The sequence below is a fragment of the Oncorhynchus tshawytscha genome, linkage group LG13, assembly GCF_018296145.1.
Source record: "Oncorhynchus tshawytscha isolate Ot180627B linkage group LG13, Otsh_v2.0, whole genome shotgun sequence".
NCBI classification, from domain to species: domain Eukaryota; kingdom Metazoa; phylum Chordata; class Actinopteri; order Salmoniformes; family Salmonidae; genus Oncorhynchus; species Oncorhynchus tshawytscha.
In genome coordinates this window covers 65,439,103-65,463,284 of record NC_056441.1, presented here as the reverse complement: position 1 = coordinate 65,463,284, position 24,182 = coordinate 65,439,103, and the positions used below count along the sequence as shown (strand labels likewise).

General features: G+C 40.9%; 2 long non-coding RNA genes across 3 annotated transcripts; both read right to left on the bottom strand.

Moving 5' to 3' along the window:
- Positions 1–10,181: 10,181 nt before the first annotated feature.
- LOC112265967 lies at positions 10,182–12,799 on the bottom strand. Of its 2 annotated transcripts, none has more exons than XR_002955864.2 (5): positions 12,526–12,799; positions 11,657–11,749; positions 11,265–11,308; positions 10,930–11,089; positions 10,182–10,431 (listed from the first exon to the last, which is right to left on the bottom strand). It is a non-coding gene; the product is annotated as an uncharacterized LOC112265967 (long non-coding RNA). The 2 variants fall into 2 exon arrangements; XR_002955865.2 differs by having other exon boundaries at positions 10,930–11,072.
- A 2,028-nt stretch (positions 12,800–14,827) lies between these two features.
- LOC112265513 lies at positions 14,828–23,244 on the bottom strand. Its single transcript, XR_002955780.2, has 7 exons — positions 23,029–23,244; positions 21,927–22,016; positions 21,695–21,789; positions 19,034–19,080; positions 18,707–18,826; positions 15,415–15,558; positions 14,828–15,128 (listed from the first exon to the last, which is right to left on the bottom strand). It is a non-coding gene; the product is annotated as an uncharacterized LOC112265513 (long non-coding RNA).
- Between the last annotated feature and the right edge of the window lie 938 nt (positions 23,245–24,182).

Here is a 24,182-nt window from a genome sequence, read left to right as displayed (position 1 = left end):
GGAGAAAGGCCTTGGTCAGGGAGATGACCAAGGACCTGATGGTCACTCTGAAAGAGCTCCAGAGTTCCTCTGTGGAGATGGGAGAATCATCTCTGCAGCACTCCACCAATCAGGCCTATATGGTAGAGTAGCCAGATGGAAGCCACTCCTAGGTAAAGGCACTTAAAGGACTCTCAGACCATGAGAAACAAGATTCTCTGGTCTGATGAAACAAAGATTGAACTTTTTGGCCTGAATGCCAATCGTCATGTCTGGAGGAAACCTGACACCATTCCTACGGTGAAGTGTGGTGGCAGCATTATGCTGTGGGGAAGTTTTGCAGACGACACAACAGTAGTAGGCTTGATTACCAAAAAAACTCACAAACTGTAACCGATACACAATTGAGAGCATCCTGTCGTGTTGTTTCACTGCCTGGTACTGCAACTGCACCACCCACAACCGAGGGTGGTGTGGTCTGCACAACGCATCACCGGGGGCAAACTACCTGCCCTCCAGGACACCTACAGCACCCGATGTCACGGGAAGGTCAAAAAGTCTAAAAAATATAGACTTAATCATTGGTCACTTTAATAAATGGAACACTAGTCACTTGAATAATGCCACTTTAATAATGTTTACATATCTTGTATTACTCATCTCATATGTATATACTGTATTCTTTACCATCTATTGCATCTTAGCCTATGCCGCTCTGTCATTGCTCATCCATATATTTATATATTCTTATTCCATTCAATTCCTTATTCCATTAGGTATTTGTTGTGGAATTGTTAGATATTGCTGCACTAGAAGCACAAACATTTCGCTGCACTCGCAATAACATCTGCTAACCATGTGTATGTGACCAATAGCATTTGATTTGATTTTTCAGCGGCAGGGACTGGGAAACTAGTCAGGATCGAGGGAAAGATTAACGGAGCAAAGTTCAGAGGGATCCTTTACGAAAACCTGCTCCTGAGTGCTCAGGACCTCAGACTGGGGTGAAGGTTCCCCTTCCAACAGAACAACGACCCTAAGCACACAGTCACGACAACGCAGTAGTGGCTTTGAGACAAGTCTCTGAATGTCCTTGAGTGGCCCAGCCAGAGCCTAGACTTGAACCCGATTTAACATTTCTGGAGAGACCCGGAAATAGCTGTGCAGCGATGCTCACCATCCAACCTGACAGCTTGAGAGGATCTGCAGAGGAGAATGGGAGAAACTCCCCAAATACAGGTGTGCCAAGCTTGTAGCATCATACCCAGGAAGACTCGACGCTGCAATCACTGCCAAAGGTGCTTCAAAAAAGTACTGAGTCTGAATACTAATGTAAATGTAATATTTCAGTTTTTTTTTTAAATACATTTGCAAACATTTCTAAAGCATCTGGTTTTGCTTTGTCATTATGGGGTATTGTGTGTAGATTGATGAGGGAAAAAAAACAATCAATTTTAGAATAAGGCTGTAAACCTAACAAAATATGGAAGAAGTCAAGGGGTTTGAATACTTTCCAAATGCACTGTATGCACCTAACAGGGTGGAACACACCTATCAGGGCGGACATTTTGTCAGAAAAGATAGAAAAGGATTTACTTATGTAAATATTTATCATTTACATAATGCATTTATATTTTATGTACGTACAGTATATTTAGATACATATTTGTTTCTAATTACACTAGGCCTATTTACATTTACTTAAATGTGATATATACAATTACATATCACATTTATTTAGTCATTGTAATGTATAATTAGTAATGTAATTAGCAACAATATGTGTGTATCACAGATTGCTGGTGGCACCTTAATTGGGGAGGACAAGTTACTCCACTATTGAACAAGAGACGCTGGCTTTATTGCTTGCCTTACAGTTCTTTGAGGTATATGTGGGCTCCAGTGCCTTGCCTGTTATGGTCTTCACGGACCATAATCCGTTGGTGTTCTTGAAACAAATGTACAACCAGAACCGCCGCCTTATGCGGTGGGCTCTGATTGTACAAGGATATAATGTACAGATCGCTTATGTGAAGGGCTCGGCGAATGTGGTTGCTGACGCTCTATCACGGGTTTACTAACTGGGGATGCGTTGGCTTTTGTTATTGCAAAAACTAGGTTTGCAATTTTTGTGGTGGGCGTGTTACGTTCCCCAGTTTATGTGTTGTAGTTTGTGTATTTGCATGTGTTTATTTCAGGAAATGGCTTCCTGAAATCCCTCAAGCAGCTGATTGGTCCACTCCATGGTTAATTGAAGAGCTGACCCCTCCCCCTCGTCAAGACACAGCTGTCTCCAATTACCCATTCCTTCAGAAGCTATATAAAAGCCAGTGTCCTGTTCAGGAGGGAGAGATTTGCTGGGAAGTCATTGCAGAGATTTTGCTAGAAAGTCATTGCAGAGATTTTGCTAGAGGTTGATTTTGCTAGAGGTTGATTTTGCTAGAGGTTGATTTTGCTAGAGGTTGATTTTGCTGGGAGTTGATTTTGCTGGGAGTTGATTTTGCTGGGAGTTGATTTTGCTGGGAGTTGATTTTGCTAGAGGTTGATTTTGCTAGAGGTTGATTTTGCTAGAGGTTGATTTTGCTAGAGGTTGATTTTGCTAGAGGTTGATTTTGCTGGGAGTTGATTTTGCTGGGAGTTGATTTTGCTGGGAGTTGATTTTGCTGGGAGTTGATTTTGCTGGGAGTTGATTTTGCTGGGAGTTGATTTTGCTGGGAGTTGATTTTGCTGGGAGTTGATTTTGCTGGGAGTTGATTTTGCTGGGAAGTGGTATGTTCTGTGAGTTTGTTGCTCAGGTAGAGCCTATTTGATGTCCTTTGTTTCTTAGTTTTGTTTGTGAAATTGTTTAATATTCTGTTTAATTTGTTCCCAGGGGGGAAGGGGAAGGCACCTAGGGAGTGCTTAGGCAAGAGGCCTGCGGGCATACATATACCCGTAGTATATTCATTGTCTATGCACAATAGGTAAGACCTGGGCGGACCACCCCCTGTATTTTGGTTAGTGCACCAGGTGGTTCTAAATTAGGTAAAAGTGGTTAGGCAGGTAAGATAGGAGAGGGGGGGCTTTGAGATTTACTTTCTTTGGTTTGGTTCCGTCCAGCCCCTTTTCCCCATATTACCGTGTAAAGGAATAAAGTCCTTGTAAACGGTACCACATTCTGCCTGTTGTCATCCTTACTCGCACCTACAGTCCATACCTTTTTCGCTTCACGGAGACTTTAGTTGTAGCAGGGTGTAGCGTTCCCTCTTCATAGAGGCGTGCGTAACAGGGCTCATAGTAATGGCTAAAACAGAATAATGGAATGGCATCGGACACATCAAACATGTTTTACATGTGGTTGATACCATTCCTTTCACTCTATTCCAGCCACTATTGTGAGCCACCCTCCCCTCAGCAGCCTCCTTTGTGTGTGTGATATATATATCACCATTTACATGATACATTTCTACTTTATGTACAGTATAATTAGATACATATTTGTTTACAATGACTAGGCATATATATATATATATATATATCTCTCTCTGAGTCAGAGATATGGCATTTTCTTTGCAAGTCTGCCTAGAAGGCCAGCATCCTGTAGTTGCCTCTTCACTGTTGACTTTGAGGCAGATGTTTTGTGGGTACTATTTAATGAAGCTGCCAGTTAAGGACTTGTGAGACATCTGTTTCTCAAACTAGACACTCTAATGTACTTGTCCTCTTGCTCAGTTGAGCACCCGGGCCTCCCACTCCTCTTACTATTCTGGTTAGAGCCAATTTGCGCTGTTCTGTGAAGGGAGTAGTACACAGTGTTGTACGAGATCTTCAGTTTCTTGGTAATGTCTCACATGGAATAGCCTTCATTTCTCAGATCAAGAATAGACTGATGAGTTTCAGGGACAAAGTTCTTCGTTTCTGGCCATTTTGAGCCTGTAATCAAACCCACAAATGCTGATGATCTAGACACTCAATTAGTCTAAAGAAGGCCCATTTTATTGCTTCTTTAATCAAAACAACAGTTCAGCTGTGCTAACATAACTGCAAAAGGGTTTTCTAATGATCAATTAGCCTTTTAAAATGATAAACATGAATTAGCTAACACAACGTGCCATTAGAACACAGGAGTGATGGTTGCTGATAATGGGCCTCTGTACGCCTATGTAGATATTCCCAAAAAATCTGCCGTTTCCAGCTACAACAGTAATTTACAACAGTAACAATGTCTACACTGTATTGCTGATCAATTTGATGTTATTTTAATGGACCATTTTATTTTTTTCTCCAAAAATAAGGACATTTCTAAGTGGCCCAACACTTTTGACTGGTACTGTGTGTATAAACTCATCAAAAAAAGAAACGTCCCTTTTTCAGGACCCTGTCTTTCAAAGATAATTTGTAAAAATCCAAATAACTTCACATATCTTCATTGTAAAGGGTTTAAACACTGTTTTGCATACTTGTTTAATGAACCATAAACAATTAATGAACATGCACCTGTGGAATGGTCGTTAAGGCACTAACAGCGTTTATTCAAATTTAGGCACTAACAAAAACAAAAAGAAAAATGTGCTCTTCACTGACAAATCTGCAGATGTGTTTTGTCTCACCAGGGACTTCTACTGTGATGGTGGACGGTATTGATTGTCGTTTAACACCTGCACAGGATCTGAAGGAATGTCATAACTGCGTTACACCAAGGCTTGTACTCTGGGCCTGTTGTAGCGGGATCAATTTGGAGGTGGAGGAACTGGCAAAAGTCCGTCATGGTCTGGGGCAGTGTGTCACAGCATCATCGGACAATTTGGAGCTTGTTGTCATTGTCAGGCAATCTCTTGTTGTCATTGCAGGCAACGCTGTGTGTTACAGGGAAGACATCCTCCTCCCTCATGTGGTACCCTTCCTGCAGGCTTATCCTGACATGACCGTCCAGCATGACAATGCCACCAGCCATACTGCTCGTTCTGTGCGTGATTTCCTGCAAGAAAGGAATGTCAGTGTTCTGCCATTGCCAGCAAAGAGCCTGGATCTTAATCCCATTGAGCACGCTAGGGCCATTCCCCCCAGAAATGTCCGGGAACTTGCAGGTGCCTTGGTGGAAGTGGGGGGTAACATCTCACAGCAAGAACGGGCAAATCTGGTGCAGTTCATGAGGAGGAGATGCACTGCAGTAACTTAATGCAGCTGGTGGCCACACCAGATACTGACTGTTACTTTTGATTTTGACCCCCCTTTGTTCAGGGACACATTATTCAATTTCTGTTAGTCACATGTCTGTGGAACTTGTTCAGTTTATGTCTCAGTTGTTGAATTTTGTTATGTTCATACAACTATTTACAAATGTTAAGTTTGCTGCAAATAAACGCTGTTGACAGTGAGAGGACGTTTCTTTTTTTGCTATATATATATATATATATATATACACACACTACCGTGTAAAAGTTTTAGAACACCTACCCATTCAAAGGTTTTTCTATATTTTTACTGTTTTCTACATTGTAGATTAATAGTGAAGACATCAAAACTATGAAATAACTCATATGGAATAATGTATAAACCAAAAAGGTGTTAAACAATATATTTTATATTTGAGATTCTTCAAATAGCCACCTTTTTGCCTTGATGACAGCTTTGCACAGTCTTGGCATTCTCTCAACCAGCTTCATTATGTAGTCACCTGGAATGCATTTCAATTAACAGGTGTGCCTTGTTAAAAGTTCATTTGTGGAATTTCTTTCCTTCTTAATGCGTTTGAGCCAATCAGTTGTGTTGTTACAAGAAAGGGGGGGTATACAGAAGCCTTATTTGGTAAAAGACCAAGTCCATATTATGGCATGAACAGTTCAAATAAGCAAAGAGAAACAACAGTCTATCATTACTTTAAGACATGAAGGTCAGGCAATACGGAACATTTCAAGAACTTTAAAAGTTTCTTCAAGTGCAGTTGCAGAAACCATCAAGCGCTATGATGAAACTGGCTCTCATGAGGACTGCCACAAGAATGGAAGACCCAGAGTTACATCTGCTGCAGAGGATAAGTTCATTAGAGTTACCAACCAAAATAAATGCTTCACAGAGTTCAAGTGACAGACACATCTCAACATCAACTGTTCAGAGGAGATTGTGTGAATCAGGCCTTCATAGTCAAATTGCTGCAAAGAAACCACTACTAAAGGACACCAATAAGAAGAGACTTGCTTGGGCCAAGAAACATGAGCAATGGACATTAGACAGGTGGAAATCTGTCCTTTGGTCTGAAGTTCAAATTGGAGATTTTTGGTTCCAACCGCCAAAGTCTTTGTAAGATGCAGTGTGGGTGAACGGATGGTCTCCGCATGTGTATTTCCCACCGTAAAGCATGGAGGAGGAGGTGTTATGGTGTGGGGGTGCTTTAATGGTGACACTGTCAGTGATTTATTTAGAATTCAAGGCACACTTAACCAGCATTGCTACCACAGCATTCTGCAAAGATATGCCATCCCATCTGGTTTGGGCTTAGTGGCACTATCATTTGTTTTTCAACAGGACAATGACTCACACACCTCCAGGCTGTGTAAGGGCTATTTGACCAAGAAGGAGAGTGATGGGAGTGCTGCATCAGATGACCTGGCCTCCACAATCAACCGACATCAACCCAATTGAGATGGTTTGGGATGAGTTGGACTGCAGAGTGAAGGAAAAGTAGCCAACAAGTGCTCAGCATATGTGGGAACTCCTTCAAGACTGTTGGAAAAGCATTCCAGGTGAAGCTGATTGAGAGAATGCCAAGAGTGTGCAACGCTGACATCAAGGCAAAGGGGGGCTACTTTGAAGAATCTCAAATATTAAATATATTTGTTTAACACTTTTTTGGTTACTACATGGTTCCATATGTGTTATTTCATAGTTTTAATATCTTCACATTACTATACAATGTAGAAAATAGTAAAGATAAAGAAAAACTCTTGGTGTTAGGTGTTCCAAAACTTTTGACAAGTAGTGTATATATCATTTATACATCCAAAATTGGATGTAGCAACTACAAATTGCCCCCTTTTTAAGTCTATCAAAAGTGTGCGAGTTTGAACATGTGTCCATTAGGGCTATGGCTTGAGCAAAAAAAGCCCCACTTTTATTCCATAGGATGAGATCCGTACTGTTCAGCTGTTGCAAGAGCGCATTTTCACTGGCTGTCAACTGGTTTCAAAAACAATTATTGAAAGGCAGTTTAAACTTCATGAATTCAACCATTATTGGGTTCAAATACATATTCAGATTTGTGAACAGACATTCACAACAACCACAATCCGTAAGGCGCAAATAGCTAAATGAGAGAGCAGCAGTGTGATTCACATCAATGCGCTATGTAGATATCAATAATAAGTCATATCCGTATCGCCGTAGACTACACTGCTGTCATCCTTACCTCCAAGCATTTGTTCAAGTTGGATAATCTTTCGATGCCTACAGCAGTCGTACCATTGGAAGACATTGCTTGGACTGTAGCCTACAAAAGACTATTCCTGATATTCTCCCGCGATCCATCAAACATATTTGGAGTGTCATCATAGTGTTATCTGATTTGTGGTCAGACTCGCTCAGGTGGAACAAATTTAAACATGCGCCTTTTTTCAATGCTGTTTTGAATGTCAATGAGAAAACAGTGTCAAGATTGTTTTTGCAAACCTTTCTGAATTTAAAAGTAATTCTCGAAGTAAGCATCTAGTTTTTCAAAAGTATCTGTAATCTGATTTCAATATTTTTGCTGGTAATGTACCGATTACAGTTAACGTTTGATTTTATTTTATCCCTTACACGTAACATCAAGGTCAAAGAAAGACCAACAATACAAATAAAAGGCTGACGAAAGAGATCAAGAAACTTAAAGCCACTTTGGAAAAAGGAAAAATACAAGAGATTCCAACCTATTAAGGGAAATTCCAAATCTCCTCACTGAAAAGTGAATGCCATGCTGAAACATCCTCCTGTCCATCCAACCATTAGAAGAACCCTTCTGTTGCACTAATCATTGGTTGAAAACATTAGAACTAAATATCGTAGCACCAGAAAAGAAAAGGAGAGGCAGATGATTGCAAGAGTAACTATTGGGAACATAGTGAAGAAGTACCTAATGCAAAGGCTCGCCCAGACTACTCTAGGTTTTTCAAAGGAGAGGGCAGGATTGGATGGATATATTTGTACCTTTGTGTGGACGAAGAGAATCTGGGCAGCTGCTGAATCCAAAAGAGATGATGTGAGTCGCATGAATACAGGGAGGAAACAAAACAAACACGCCAAACAAACAGAAGATGCAAAAACTTCTACACAGGATGTTCCTATCAGAAAGTCAAGAATCGATCTCCTACTCCTTCTTCTGCACCTTTAGGCCATTTTGGGTTGTGGCACCAACGGACGCTGACCGTGAGACGTGCCAATGTAAAACCCACGAGAATCTCCAATTCATGGCTTGCAGCTTTTACAGCCATGGGCTTTTGTCATCCAAAAACTGCAATGAAAGGCACAATGAAGATGCATCAAGTGATGTGTGTTGCCAGGTCACATCAAGTACAGAGACGTAGCCTGTTCCTGCCAAAAGAGATGAGGGGGTCATGGCCTGTCCCTGCTTTGAGTTAAAAGAAGCAACTTTAGCAGCTGTTGAGACTCCAATATCAAATCTAGAAGCTATTGAGTCTCCAATATCAACTCTAGAAGCTGCTGAGGCTCCAATATCAACTCTAGAAGCTGCTGAGGCTCCAAAATCAACTCTAGAAGCTCCTAAGGCTCCAAGATCAACTCTAGAAGCTGCCGAGGCGCCAAGATCTGTGTGCACCATTGAAACGCTGTGGCGACCAGAGGCCATTCACTCTCAGCATATTGGTCATTAGTGTGAGGTGTCCTACGACAATGAGCCATACCCAGGAATCATAACAGATGTCGAGAAGGATAACATCCAGGTCAAGTGCATGCACCGTAATGGAATAAACTAATCATTCTGGCCAAGCCCACATGACGGCACTTATTAAAGGTTCATGTATCCTTATATGTATAACATATTTTATAAACTTTTTGAATAACCATTTTATTAAGCGTGAACCGTGAGCCCAGAATTATTAAGAGCAAAATGAGTAGGGCTGTTTATCATAAAATGCCTGATTAGTGTTATTAAACTTGAACTAACAATGATTTTCAAAACAATCTAATTGTTTTACATCTTGCTTTGTTTTTCTAATGCAATACTCATATTTTAATAATCTCTTTTTCAGTTGTTTAACAAACTTAGGTTGACAATGTTTTAAAAAGACAAGGAAGTAAATTGAAAATTTAAATAAAAAACGTTTTTTTTTTTACATTTCACAGATTTCAAAGTTCATAAAATATCTTTAATTGTTTAAATAATTTGCTCATTACTGGTGTTAGTTCCACCCTGTTATTGCTTTCCACCCTGTTATGCTTCATTCCACCCTGTTAGGTCAGTGTTTTAAAAATCATAATTGAACAATTCCATCAACTGTTATGTATATCTTTGTGGTAACTTGTAGAGATAGATGGGATCAATTACAAATGCAAAAATGTTGACCAAATTCTGTTGTTATTCACTCTTATTAGGAAGAATGTGGCACAAATGAAGCTTTGGTTCTGAAAATAACACACGTTTCTCTCAATAATCATTGATTTAGTTGCTAGTTAAATAACTTGCCTAGTTAAATAAAAAATATATATAATTATTTGAAGGAAGTAAATTAAAGTAATAGAGTAAGGCACATTTGATGTCTTAGAACATCTAAATATATGTATATACATGCATTGATAGCACTTTCAGACAGTTATGTGTTTGTCCCTAACAGGTGGAAATATTCCATGGTCCATGTGTGAACAACATGCCCATATTTATTAGGATTTAAGTGCCTGAGCTTTTTCTGAAAGTCAAACATGTCTTTTTTCTGATCGAATTCAAAACAAATGAAAAATATATACTTTTTTCCACAAAAATGTATGTGGTCCAAAAGGCACCGCAACGTAGGAATGACCCACCACCAAAGCACTCTTGGTGTTTTTATCAGGAACCAAGGTAAGACCCAGATACAGACGGTCGAAGTAACAATGTTTATTACGGCCACAGGGCAGGCAAATGACAGGTCAAGGCAGGCAGGGGTCAATAACCAGAGTAGTGGAGGAAAGGTACAGGACGGCAGGCAGGCTCAGGGTCAGGTCAGGCAGAGGTTGGTAATCCAGAGGTGGGGCAAAGGTACAGGACGGCAGGCAGGCTCAGGGTCGGGGGCAGGCAGAGTGGTCAGGCAGGCGGGCTCGGAGATGGGACAGGCAAGGGTCAAAATCAGGAGGGCGAGAAAAAGAGAGACTGGGGAGAAGCAGTAGATGAGACGAAAAACGCTGGCAGGCTTGACAAACAAGACGAACTGGCAACAGACAGACAGAACACAGGTATAAATACACGGGGGATGATGGGGAAGACGGGCAACACCTGATGGGCAACACCTGGAGGGGGTGGAGACAATCACAAAGACAGATGAAACAGATCAGTGTGTGACGGTTTTATACATATTTTTAGCAGAAAATGCTGTAAAAATCAGCCTTTTCCTTCACTTCATCTCTTCTTCCAGGGATAATGGAGCTCTTTATCCCTGATGTGTTTTGACTGCTGAAGCAACAGGACAGAACGGGGTAGAAGCCCTCATGACATGACAGCTGCTTATGTCTAACTGAGAGTGACTCCATGCACATATTAAACACCACCACAGTTTTATCTCAATTTTAGATCTATGATAGGTCAGTCGTAACATGATGGTGTGCTTTCTGCGTGGTATCATTTCATGTAGCGGTAGCTGTGAATACACATTTGGGGATTCTTGTGTTCATTAATGTTGCTGCTCTGTGTGCCTCCATGCTGTTTAAGCTATAACTAGACACCTTGCTTGATTGAAGGTATGGTTGTGCTTTTGTGCAACCATACCTTCAACTATAGTGAAACCCTACCATCATCAACATAGCTGGTGTTGAGGTGAATGCTGTGAGGAAGAGCCTTCGTTATGAGGTCGAGCTGCCTGGACACAGTCTGGAGATGGTTCTATTGCGATTAAGCCTAGATGAGGAGGTATATTCACAGAAGCCACCCCAGTCTGAAATGGGACCACTGCTGTTGTGAGTTGATTAGAAGAAATTAAAGGTAAAGTGATAACAGTATGTAATATGATATCATACAATGTTCACACGGGCAATTGATAAGATTTTGAAATCAAAATATTTTTAAGACATACTAGTAGACAGAATACTTTCTAGTAGGCTATTTTAATTCCACTAGGTTTACTCACGGCTGTTTTCAAGCATGGTTGACTCCATATGGTTGTTCTGAATTCTAAAAAGAAAAAAAGTAGACCTTGGTATAAAATTAGTTCATTTATACATTTTTGGTTAATTCCAGTCATAAAACAAATACACAGACAACTCTCATGGCTGGGATGTTAAATGGAGTACACCTCTTCTGAGGAAAGTGCAGATTTTCATAATACACTTCTGTATTGAAAGCAATTGGGTTTTCTTCACATTGTTGTGAGATCTAGAAAAATAGTCATAGCCAGCTATTTGATGTTACAGAAAATATAAGCTAATTGATTTACACATTCAATTAATTTGTTATTGTAACATTTGAAATTCAGTGATAAGTAGTTGGACAGTTCAGTTGTTTAGTAGTTGAAACCAATACCGTTAGAGGTTTGTGAGGATGCCGTTCATCACAATTCTCAACCTCAGAGGGGCTGACGCCTGGATTGTCCTCATTCTGAGCCTCACTCTGGGTCTGCAACATCACAAAATGCATTCATAACTTTAATAACCACTGTACTGAATGAAACATACCAAAGTGAAGAAGTTCATTTTCTTTATCATATAGTTAAATTGTTGTAGTTTACTCATTTGGAACTCAATGGATATTGTAGTAGGTCTGCATGTGCTACCCTCGCCAAAACTGACTTTGACTGTCGTCTCCGAGGCTGTTTCCTGTGCCATGCCCTGAGGGATGAATGATCCCTATAGTCTAAAATTTGGTCAAACCTCCCGTCTACACTATTGTGCAAAATGACCAAATATCTTGTGAAATTATAGCAAAAATTATATACAGTTACGTAATTATATTGCACTTGTTGAGTAGCATAGCACACACAATATGTTGTTGACCTCTATCTTGCCAAAAATCTACACACATGTATGCACATAGTCTATGTTTAATGTAGATCAACATTCTTCATTTCCATATGTATAGAGAAAAAAACAAGAGTTTTAAACACGAAACACTACCTTTTCGGCATCAAAATGTTTTAGCGCCATGTTTGCAGTCGTTGTGGATGAAGAAAGGTTCCGCCCACTAACCTACGTAAGTACTGCGACTGTACGTTTGGTTTTTAGTAACTAATGAATAAACTGTATTTTTTGAAGAAATTTCAGTATTTTGAATATTTAAGATGAAACCGATTGAAACTGATTGAAAACATGCAATACATCCGTTTCCTTACCGTGGGGTTGTTCCCGTCTGAAAACTTAGTCTCATTGACATGAATCCTTGTATAAGTTACTTACTGTGCCAAATGTTGTTCATTGTCCAATTCCAAAGTCAAATAAAGGCTTAATATGCTGTCAGGGAGCTGTTGAAAAGTATTCTTCCAACTAAAACCTGTTTTAGTGTCCTCCTTCAAAGATCGATAAATAAAAACCCGGAAGGCATGTTCAAAGGCCTACATAGGTAATACTGCACTAATTAACTCTTACCAGAAATATGTTCTGGTTTTATAACATAGACTGTGCTCTGTGCGATGCTGCTTAGTTCCCATTCGTGTAATGATTGAGTTAAATCTGTAGCTAGTTATTTTACAAGAGGAAATGAAACTTGGTCAGAAGTAAACCACTATGGTCAGCATTATTGAGAAACAAACGGGTTTTAGGCTTACTTTGTTATTTAAAATAAACTGGGTTGTATAGACTATTATTGTGGGAGCAGAGGAGAACTGTGGATCCACTAACTGATGGTTTTGCTGATCATCATTGTTTCATTTGACTTGATTGGTAAGACTCCATGTTCAATAAGAAGCCATGGGAAACTATTCATATTAAGTTAACATACATAACTAACTCCAAGTCCAACCTTGGCAGGAACTACTTGTCAAGCCTTATGTGACCATTCTTGTTCTCGCCACTCTTGAAGTCAAATGAGAAAATGGCACAGCACAGTGGTGGTCTAACGAACATGCTCACGCTCAAACAAAAGCTAAATAAAGACCCAGGTTTAGCGTGAGAGGCTCCGCTCCTTTCCCCTGAAGTTGTACTCTAGACCCACACTGACATTGCATTATGCCCGAGTCTGCTATTTCACTATCGTCTGACGTATAATGCAGTATGCTAGCCTAGGTACCAATCTGTTTAGCTAACATTCTACTCCTTATATTCAGTGTCATATGCTGTATGTTAGTTGCAAAGAGTGGAATGATAGCTAAACAGACTGGTACCCAGAATAGCTACAGTTGAAGTTGGAAGTTTACATACACTTAGATTGGAGTCATTAAAACTCGTTTTTCAACCACTCCACAAATTTCTTGTTAACAAACTATAGTTTTGGCAAGTCGGTTAGGACATCTACTTTGTGCACAATCATTTTTCCAACAATTGTTTACAGACAGATTATTTCACTTATATTTCACTGTATCACAATTCCAGTGGGTCAGAAGTTTACATACACCAAGTTGACTGTGCCTTTAAACAGCTTGGAAAATTCCAGAAAATGATGTCATGGCTTTAGATGCTTCTGATAGGCTAATTGACATAATTTGAGTCAATTGGAGGTGTACCTGTGGATGTAGTTCAAGGCCTACCTTCCAACTTCCAACTTGCTTGACATCATGGGAAAATCAAAAGAAATCAGCCAAGACCTCAGAAAAAAATTGTAGACCTCCATAAGTCTGGTTCATCCTTGGGAGCAATTTCCAAGCGCCTGAAGGTACCACGTTCATCTGTACAAACAATAGTACGCAAGTATAAACACCATGGGACAATGCAGCGTCATACCGCTCAGGAAGGAGACGCGTTCTGTCTCCTAGAGATGAATGTACTTTGGTGTGAAAAGTGCAAATCAATCCCAGAACAGCAGCAAAGGACCTTGTGAAGATGCTGGAGGAAACAGGTACAAAAGTATCTATGTCCACAGTAAAACGAGTCCTATATCGACATAACCTGAAAGGCTGCTTAGCAAGGAAGAAGCACTGACCCCTAGCATACTTCAAAAGTTGTGGCAAAATGGCTTAAGTACAACAAAGTCAAGGTATTGGAGTGGCCATCACAAAGCCCTGACCTCAATCCCATAGAAAATTTGTGGGCAGAACTGATAGTGTGTGCGAGCAAGGAGGCCTACAAACCTGACTCAGTTACATCAGCTCTGTCAGGAGGAATGGGCCAAAATTCACCTAACTTATTGTGTGAAGCTTGTGGAAGGCTACCCGAAACATTTGACGCAAGTTAAACAATTTAAAGGCAAATACTAATTGAATGTATGTAAACTTTTGACCCACTGGGAATGTGATGAAAGAAATAAAAAGCTTAAATAAATCTCTACTATTATTCTGACATTTCACATTCTTAAAATAAAGTAGTGAGCCTAACTGACCTAAGACAAGGTATTTTTACTAGGACTAAATGACAGGAATTGTGAAAAACTGAGTTTAAATGTATTTGTCTCAAGTGTATGTAAACTTCAACTGTATATGCTGTTAACTGTTTACTTATGAATAAACATCATGTTTGGCAAGAGTAATTAGGGGTGGTGAGTAAAATGATCAAATTACTTTACAGATCTACTGACAGCTATTCCTAGGAACCAGAGGGACAAAACATACACATTTTTTTCTTTATTCATAATTATTTACAGGAACGTTACAAACTGTACAATACAAACAACACAGGAGCTGGAAGCAAAGCAAACAGGAAGGTTACAGTATGTTTGCTAAGGTCAAATGTTTAACTTATTGACCCCCTTTGCTGATTAACATAATTATGCTGTCTGTGACGTTACGTTATGCTGATGCTCAGACAACATCATGCCACTTTAGCTCAGTATTCCTCCCGATCCTGTTTGTCATCGTCCACCGTGTTCGATTCTTCATACCAACGCTCGATCAGTCCTGAGGGCTCCATATCTAACAAGACATGCAACCAGACATAGCAGGTTGGCTTTAGTTATTTGTTCTCTGGACGGCGTCAAAGCTAATGAAAATGCACAGTTTAGCTACATATATTGCTTGACAATTTGGACTGATTGCTCAGTGGACCATTTGGCTTCTCTGTATTGGATTGTATAACAGCACAAATGATTAAGTCATTTGGTTTACTATATGTTTAGATATTTCAGGCGTCATTCGTAGTAACAGTTATAGTTCAACGATTGTTTATTTAGGGCACAGATATTGTTGTGGCTGTATGTACCTTGTTGTAGTGAGCCATGCCCTTGACCTTGAGTGAGATAGTTGTTCACAGTAGGATGTATATGAGGTAGATGCACATGGTGAGAAGGTCTTGGAGTGAAGTTTGGAAAGGATTGTTCTTCTACTGCCACCAGATCCACTATTTCTGGAGGGGAGATGAAAAGCTTGATCAAACACAAATCTGGTACAGCATAATACCTTCTCATATAAACTCTGTTAACTACATTTAAGAAGAATGCATAGGAAATAGTGCAGACATTGGGCAAAAATATTTTTCAATCATGCTTGATCAAATGCTCCATGTTTACCATGACATACAACTGCTTTAGTTATTTGTACTGCAGTCTGGACAGCTCCAACACCTGAAGATGAAAAGCATAGCTAAATACACTCAATGGCCAGTTTATTAGGTACACCCATATAGTACCGGGTCCAAAACAGCCGGAATTCTTCGGGGCATGGATTATACAAAATGTCAGAAACGTTGTTGCTCAATTGGTATCAAAGGCCCTAACATGTGCCAGGAAAACATTCCCCACAACAGTACACCACCACCACCAGCCTGTACCAGGCAGGATGGATCCATGGACTCATGCTGCTTATGCCAAATCCTGACTGTCATCAGCATGACGCAACAGGAACCGAGATTCGTCGGACCAGGCGATGTTCCCACTCCTCTATTATCCAGCGTTGGTCATCGCTTGTCCACTGGAGCCGCTTCTTCTTGTTTTTAGCTGATAGGAGTGAAACCCGGTGTGGTCGTCTGCTGCAATAGCCCATCCGTAACAAGGATCAACAAGTTGTGTGTTCTGAGATGCCATTCTGCTTACCACTGTTGTACTACCCCGTTATTTGTCTGTTTGTGGCCCGCATGGCCTTGCCATTCTCCTTTGACCGCTCTCATCAACAAGCTGTTTTTGCCCACAGGATTGCCGCTGACTGGATGGTGTTTGTCGCACCATTCTCTGTAAACCCTAGACACTACGGTGTGTGAAGCCCAGGAGGCCAGCCGTTTCTGAGATACTGGCCACCGGTGCACTTGGCACCGACAATCATACAATGCTCTAGCTCAAAGTTGCTTAGTTCACTTATTTTGTCCATTCTATCATTCAATTGTGTCTGAATTCCTCGACGCCTGTCTGTCTGCTTTATATAGCAAGCGGTGGCCACATGACTCACTGTCTGTAGGAGTGTTCAATTTTCATGACCGTGGTGGTGTTCCTAATAAACTGGTTGTGAATGTACAGTACCAGGCAAACGTTTGGATACATCTACTCATTCAAGGGTTTTATTTATTTAGACTATTTTCTACATTGTAGAATAATAGTCAAGAAATCAAAACTATGAAATAACACATATGGAATCATGTAGTAACCAAAAAAAAAAAGAGTTAAACAAATCAATACATTTCAAAGTAGCTACCCTTTGCCTTTTTGTCAGCTTGGCACGCTCTTGGCATTCTCTCAACCATTCCCACATATGCTGAGCACTTATTGGCTGACTCTGCGGTCCAACTCATCCCAAACCATCTCAATTGGGTTGAGGTCGGTTGATTGTGGAGGCCAGGTCATCTGATGCAGCACTCCATCACTCTCCTTCTTGGTCAAATAGCCCATACACAGCCTGGAGGTGTGTTGGGCCATTGTCCTGTTGAAAAACAATTGATAGTCCCACTAAGCCCAAACCAGATGGGAGGACATATTGCTGCAGAATGCTGTGGTAGCCCTGCTGGTTAAGTATGCCTTGAATTCTAAATAAATCAGTGTCACCAGCAAAGCACCCCCACACCATAACACACCCTCCTCCTTGCTTCACGGTGGGAACCACACATGCAGAGATCATCCGTTCACCTACTCTGCGTCTCACGAAGACACGGCGGTTGGAACCAAAAATCTCCAATTTGGACTCAGACCAAAGGACAGATTTCCATCTGTCTAATGTCCATTGCTTGGCCCAAGCAAGTCTCTTCTTATTGGTGTCCTTTAGTAGTGGTTTCTTTGCAGCAATTCGACCATGAAGGCTTGATTCACGCAGTCTCCTCTGAACAGTTGATGTTGACATGTGTCTGTTTCTTGAAACTCTGTGAAGCATTTATTTTGCCATTTCTGAGGCTTGTAACTCTAATGAACCTATCCTCTGCAGCAGAAGTATCTCTGGGTCTTCCTTTCTTGTGGCGGTCCTCAAAGTAAGTTTCATCATAGCGCTTGATGGTTTTTGCGCCTCCACTCTAAGGAACTTTTAAAGTTCTTGAAATGTTCGAGTTTGACTGACCTTCATGTCTTAAAGTAATGATTGACTGTTGTTTCTCTATGCTTATTTGAACTGTTCTTCCAATAATATGGACTTGGTCTTTTACCAAATAGGGCTTTCTTCTGTATACCACCCCTACCTTGTCACAACACAACTGATTGTCTCAAATGCATTAAGAAGGAAAGAAAGTCCACAAATGAACTTTAAACAAGGCACATCTGTTAATTGAAATGCATTTCAGGGGACTACATAATGAACCAGGTGACTACCAGCAACAAACACTCAAACTGGACAGTTTTATCTCCATCTCGTCAGTCAAAGACTCAGTCATAGACACTCTTACTGACGGTTGTGGCTGCTTTGTATGATATATTGTTGTCTCTACATTTTTGCCTTTATGCTGTTGACTTTGCCCAATAATGTTTGTACCATGTTTTGTGCTGCTACCATGTTGTGTTGCTACCATGTTGTGTTGTCATGCGTTGCTGCCTTGCTATGTTGTTGTCTTTAGGTCTCTCTTTATGTAGTGTTGTGTTGTCTCGCTTGTCCAATATTTCAATTTTTTGTAATAAAAAATAAAAAAATCCCAGCACCCGTCCCCGCGGGAGGCCTTTTGCCCTTTTCGTAGGCCGTCATTGTAAATAAGAATTTGTTCTTAACTGACTTGCCCAGTTAAATAAAGGTTCAATTAAAAAAAATGTTTTTTTAAATGCTGGTTGAGAGAATGTCAAGAGTGTGTAAAGCTGTCATCATGGCAAAAGGTGGCAACTTTGAAGAATCTCAGATCTCAAATATATTTTGATATGTTTAACTCTTTTTTGGTTACTACCTGATTCCATGTGTTTTTCATAGTTTTGATGTCTTCACTATTATTCTACAGTGTAAAACATAGTAAAATAAAGAAAAACCCTTGAATGAGTAGGTGTGTCCAGACTTGACTGGTACTGTATATTGCGTCACATAATTCTGACAAAGATTGTTAAGTACACAGCTATTCTTCTGGCTGTACTGTGTGTGCTTATTGAAGTTCCCATGCCCCTTACCTTGAGTGAGGTAGTTGTTCACACTAGGATATATATGAGTTAGATGCACATGGTCAGATCGTCTTGGAGTGAAGTTTGGAAAAGATTGTTCATTTACTGCCACCAGATCTAACATTTCTCCTGAATATGAGGGAAGATCAAATCTCAATGATCAAGCATAAACCTTCTCATGAATTAGATTAGAGGAATACCATAGTAATTTGTATCATGAATTCATAATGCAGTTCCAGGTGAAAAAAAAAGTGCTTTATAAGAATCCATGTCTTGCCAAATATTTGTTTGATATATATAACATAACTGTTTCCTGATAATAATTGGTAAACTCACCATTATTTCCAGACAGACCTCTGTCTGCTTCTGCAGGGTTGTTTGGCCTAAAAAAATAAAATTTTTAAAAAGACCTTTCATTTCAATATGCTTATAAAAGCAGGACCACATAGTCCTTCCTACCTGCTCGTCGCTGTTTACCTCCAAGTTGAACAAACCTCATAGATCTTTTAGTTATCTGGTCATTAAAATATAATTGTAACGCTCGTCTGTGATGGAAGGTGAGGACCAAAGCTCAGCGTGGTATGTGTTCATGATGTTAATATTTAATGAATCAAACTGAACACTGAAATACCAACCAACCAACCAACACAGGATACAGAAAATAATCACCCACTACTTAAGGGTGAAAACAGGCTACCTAAGTATGGTTCTGAATCAGGGACAATGATTGACAGCTGCCTCTGATTGAGAACCATACCAGGCCAAACACAGAAATCCCAAATCATAGGAAAAAAAAGATAGACTGCCCACCCCAACTTACGCCCTCACCATACTAAAACAAATACAAAAAGGGCCTCCCGGGTGGCGCAGTGGTTAAGGGTGCTGTACTGCAGTGCCAGCTGTGCCATCAGAGACTCTGGGTTCACGCCCAGGCTCTGTCGTAACCAACCGGGAGGTCCGTGGGGCGACACACAATTGGCCTAGTGTTGCCCGGGTTAGGGAGGGGTTGGCCGGTAGGGATGTCCCTGTCTCATCGCGCACCAACGACATCTGTGGGGGGCCGGGCCCAGTGCGCACCAACCAAGGTTGCCAGGTGCACTGTGTTTCCTCCGACACATTGGTGCGTCTCAAATAAAACTGTGAAGGACCTCGGTGTTACTCTGGACCCTGATCTCTCTTTTGAAGAACATATCAAGACCATTTCAAGGACAGCTTTTTTCCATCTACGTAACATTGCAAAAATCTGAAACTTTCTGTCCAAAAATCATGCAGAAAAATTAATCCATGCTTTTCTAGGTTACACTACTGCAATGCTCTACTTTCCGGCTACCCGGATAAAGCACTAAATAAACTTCAGTTAGTGCTAAATACGGCAGCTAGAATCCTGACTAGAACCAAAAGATTTGATCATATTACTCCAGTGCTAGCCTCCCTACACTGGCTTCCTGTCAAGGCAAGGGCTGATTTCAAGGTTTTACTGCTAACCTACAAAGCATTACATGGGCTTGCTCCTACCTATCTCTCTGATTTGGTCCTGCCGTACATACCTACACGTACGCTACAGTCACAAGACGCAGGCCTCCTAATTGTCCCTAGAATTTCTAAGCAAACAGCTGGAGGCAGGGCTTTCTCCTATAGAGCTCCATTTTCATGGAATGGTCTGCCTACCCATGTAAGAGACGCAAACTCTGTCTCAACCTTTAAGTCTTTACTGAAGACTCATCTCTTCAGTGGGTCATATGATTGAGTGTAGTCTGGCCCAGGAGTGGGAAGGTGAACGGAAAGGCTCTGGAGCAACGAACCGCCCTTGCTGTCTCTGCCTGGCCGGTTCCCCTCTTTCCACTGGGATTCTCTGCCTCTAACCCTATTACAGGGGCTGAGTCACTGGCTTACTGGGGCTCTTTCATACCGTCCCTGGGAGGGGTGTGTCACTTGAGTGGGTTGAGTCACTGATGTGATCTTCCTTTCTGGGTTGGCGCCCCCCCTTGAGCGGAGCTCTTTGTGGGCTATACTCGGCCTTGTCTCAGGATGGTAAGTTGGTGGTTGAAGATATCCCTCTAGTGGTGTGGGGGCTGTGCTTTGGCAAAGTGGGTGGGGTTATATCCTTCCTGTTTGGCCCTGTCCGGGGGTGTCCTCAGATGGGGCCACAGTGTCTCCTGACCCCTCCTGTCTCAGCCTCCAGTATTTATGCTGCAGTAGTTTATGTGTCGGGGGCTAGGGTTAGTTTGTTATATCTGGAGTACTTCTCCTGTCCTATTCGGTGTCCTGTGTGAATTTAAGTGTGCTCTCTCTAATTCTCTCTTTCTCTCTTTCTTTCTCTCTCTCTCTCGGAGGACCTGAGCCCTAGGACCATGCCTCAGGACTACCTGACATGATGACTCCTTGCTGTCCCCAGTCCACCTGGCCGTGCTGCTGCTCCAGTTTCAACTGTTCTGCCTTATTATTATTGGACCACGCTGGTCATTTATGAACATTTGAACATCTTGGCCATGTTCTGTTATAATCTCCACCCGGCACAGCCAGAAGAGGACTGGCCACCCCACATAGCCTGGTTCCTCTCTAGGTTTCTTCCTAGGTTTTGGCCTTTCTAGGGAGTTTTTCCTAGCCACCGTGCTTCTACACCTGCATTGCTTGCTGTTTGGGGTTTTAGGCTGGGTTTCTGTACAGCACTTTGAGATATCAGCTGATGTACAAAGGGCTATATAAATACATTTGATTTGATTTGATTTTCAGCTGGCTTCCGGGTTGGATGCGCACTGTTTTAAGAAGCAGTGCGGCTTGGTTGGGTTGTGTATCGGAGGACGCATGACTTTCAACCTTCGTCTCTCCTGAGCCGTACGGGAGTTGTAGCGATGAGACAAGATAGTAGCTACTAAAACAATTGGATACCACGAAATTGGGGAGAAAACGGGGTAAAAATTCAACAACAAAAAAACAAACAAAGACAAAACAACGGAACTAAGGTCAGAACGTGACAATAATGTACAGACGACTCACCTGTTATGGCTTAGAAATGGAGTACATCTCCGTATTGGAAAAGACACCTCTTCTGTAACCACAACCCCATTGAAACCAAATGGGTCATCCTCACACTGCAATGAAACGTATAAAACATAACCATCTTTCGTTCAATATTTAGTTAGTGTCCTGACATTACGGTCATTCAAAGAAAGTATTTTACAAGCTTCTTTCAGTAAGTATATGATAAATCAAAGTAAAACAAACATACCAGTGCATCTCGTGAGTAATGGTAGGTGTCAGTTTCATAAACTACTCCATATGAATAGGCCACTGCATTGTCCACACACTGGGTAGGGTCCTGTAATATGCCACAATGTATCTATAATTATATATAGACAATACCTGGTGTTTTTTAAAAGAAGGATCTAAGGAGTAAATAGCTATGCTTCCAATGTAACGAAAAGGTAGTAATACAACTGAGCAATAATATCATAGTATCATTCTGGAGTCTGAAGCGGTTGGTTTCACAGCATATTGCGCCACTCACAGTGTTTTTGAACTGTTATATTAAAGTCACACTGGGAAAATTAAGATAATTCACGATCGGCACTACTTCCTACTTTTGCTGTTGTTGTCCTTAAGACATCCTTCTAAGAACAAATATAGTATATTTTAGTCATTATTGATTGTAATGACTAAACTGATGTTTGCAGTGCACTATACTGAACATAGTCATGTTATTATCAAGCTGCTTATTAGTGGTTTATTCAACTATGTATTGCCGCCATTACGGTAGATTTAGGTTTGAGAGGATGAGCTCTAGGGGCACCATATAATGTACACCTGTGTTCCAATAATGTGCAGTCTAGTAGGTTAACCTATTATGCCTCATTGTTCATTCATTTACTGACCAAAATAAGCATAATACTTCAAAATCAAAACTTTACCATTTCTTCAAGAACACTCTCGTGCGCCATTCTTTTTTGGCGGATGCAAAGGGGTGTCACTATGAAAGTGTCACTGTGACCTACGTCATCAATGCCACTACTGTAGTCTGAACTCCATACTAATTTGCCATTTGTTTCAAAAGCTGAAAACTGTATATTTATAAATAAAATTTACCTGTTTTGAATTTGGCCATAAGATAAGTGTTCAGTTGAATTAATTATTCAAGAAATGCTGAGATGACACTTGGTTTGGCTAAGGGTGAAGGTTAGGGTTAGGGCTAGGGTTAGTGGATAGTTAGTAGAAATGTTGTTGACAGTTATTGAACATCTACTGAACGTCTACAAATCGTCTACTTGAGACTATCCAAATAAAGTGTTACCAATGCTGAAAATGAAGATGGTATGTAACCACAGTTTCCTTACCGTATAATAGTGCCCTTGAATAAAACTCCACTAGTTATTGCATAGATGCCCTTTCAGTTCACACGGACTCAGTTAAACATTATTATTATCTATCCAAATGTTGTTCAGGTTCCTTTTCTCCGGTTAAACAAAGCTTGAGATCATGAGCCTGTTGATCGAAAGATTTTCAAGACTTCCTTTTCATACTCTGAATTCCAAGGAGTGTCCAGGAACAGATACTTAAGAAGAGGAACAGATACTTATCATGGACGTGGTTACATAATTAGATTGCTCACTGCAGAATGTATGGGCTTGTTTATACAGTAACTCTTACATATGGTCAGAATGGGGCGGCAGGGTAGCCTAGTGGTTAGACTGTTGGACCCCGAGCTGACAATGTACAAATCTGTCGTTCTGACCCTGAACAGGTAGTTAACCCACTGTTCCTAGGCCGTCATTGAAAATAAGAATGCTTTCATAAACTGACTTGCCTAGTTAAATAAAGGTAAAATTAAAAAAATTTAAAAAGAAGGCTGGCTTAAATGTATAATTTAGACTGATTGAGAGCATTGTCCACAAGCTACACTGCCTTGTCAAACCATGGCATTCCGCTTGATCATAATGGCAAAGCAATGGGAAACTTGGTGTCTTTTAGTTTTCATGAACAAAGAATGTAAATACTAGGAATGTGAGACCACCGAGCCTGGTTGTCCCTGACATTCTTTCTGGCCATTCTCTTTCTTACCACAAGGTGATGATCCTGCACCAGTCATTTTCTGATGGTGCACAAGTTATCTCACCAGTCAGAGAGCGGTGAACTACAACTCTCTCTCTCTCTCGCTCCCTCTCACACATGGGGGCTCTTCTCTCAAGGTTCCCTCTCTAACCTCGTTTGAGGATTCTCATTCTCTTTGTTTGACCACACAAGTCTATTTCCTCAACCAGTCTCTCTCTCTCATCTCTCTTCTCTCTTCTGTCTCTCTCCCATCTCTCTCTCTTTTATATATATAAAATCTACTCCAGTAGGAGCCATAATCCCATTACGATGGGTGCAGTGTAGCCGTCAAGGCAAAACAAAGGCCCCTCAAGGATGAGAGGCTCCTCTTCTTTCCCCCTGAGGCAGCACTGAGACCAAGGGGACCCACACTGACAAGTGGGTCCCTGAGCCCCTCTAC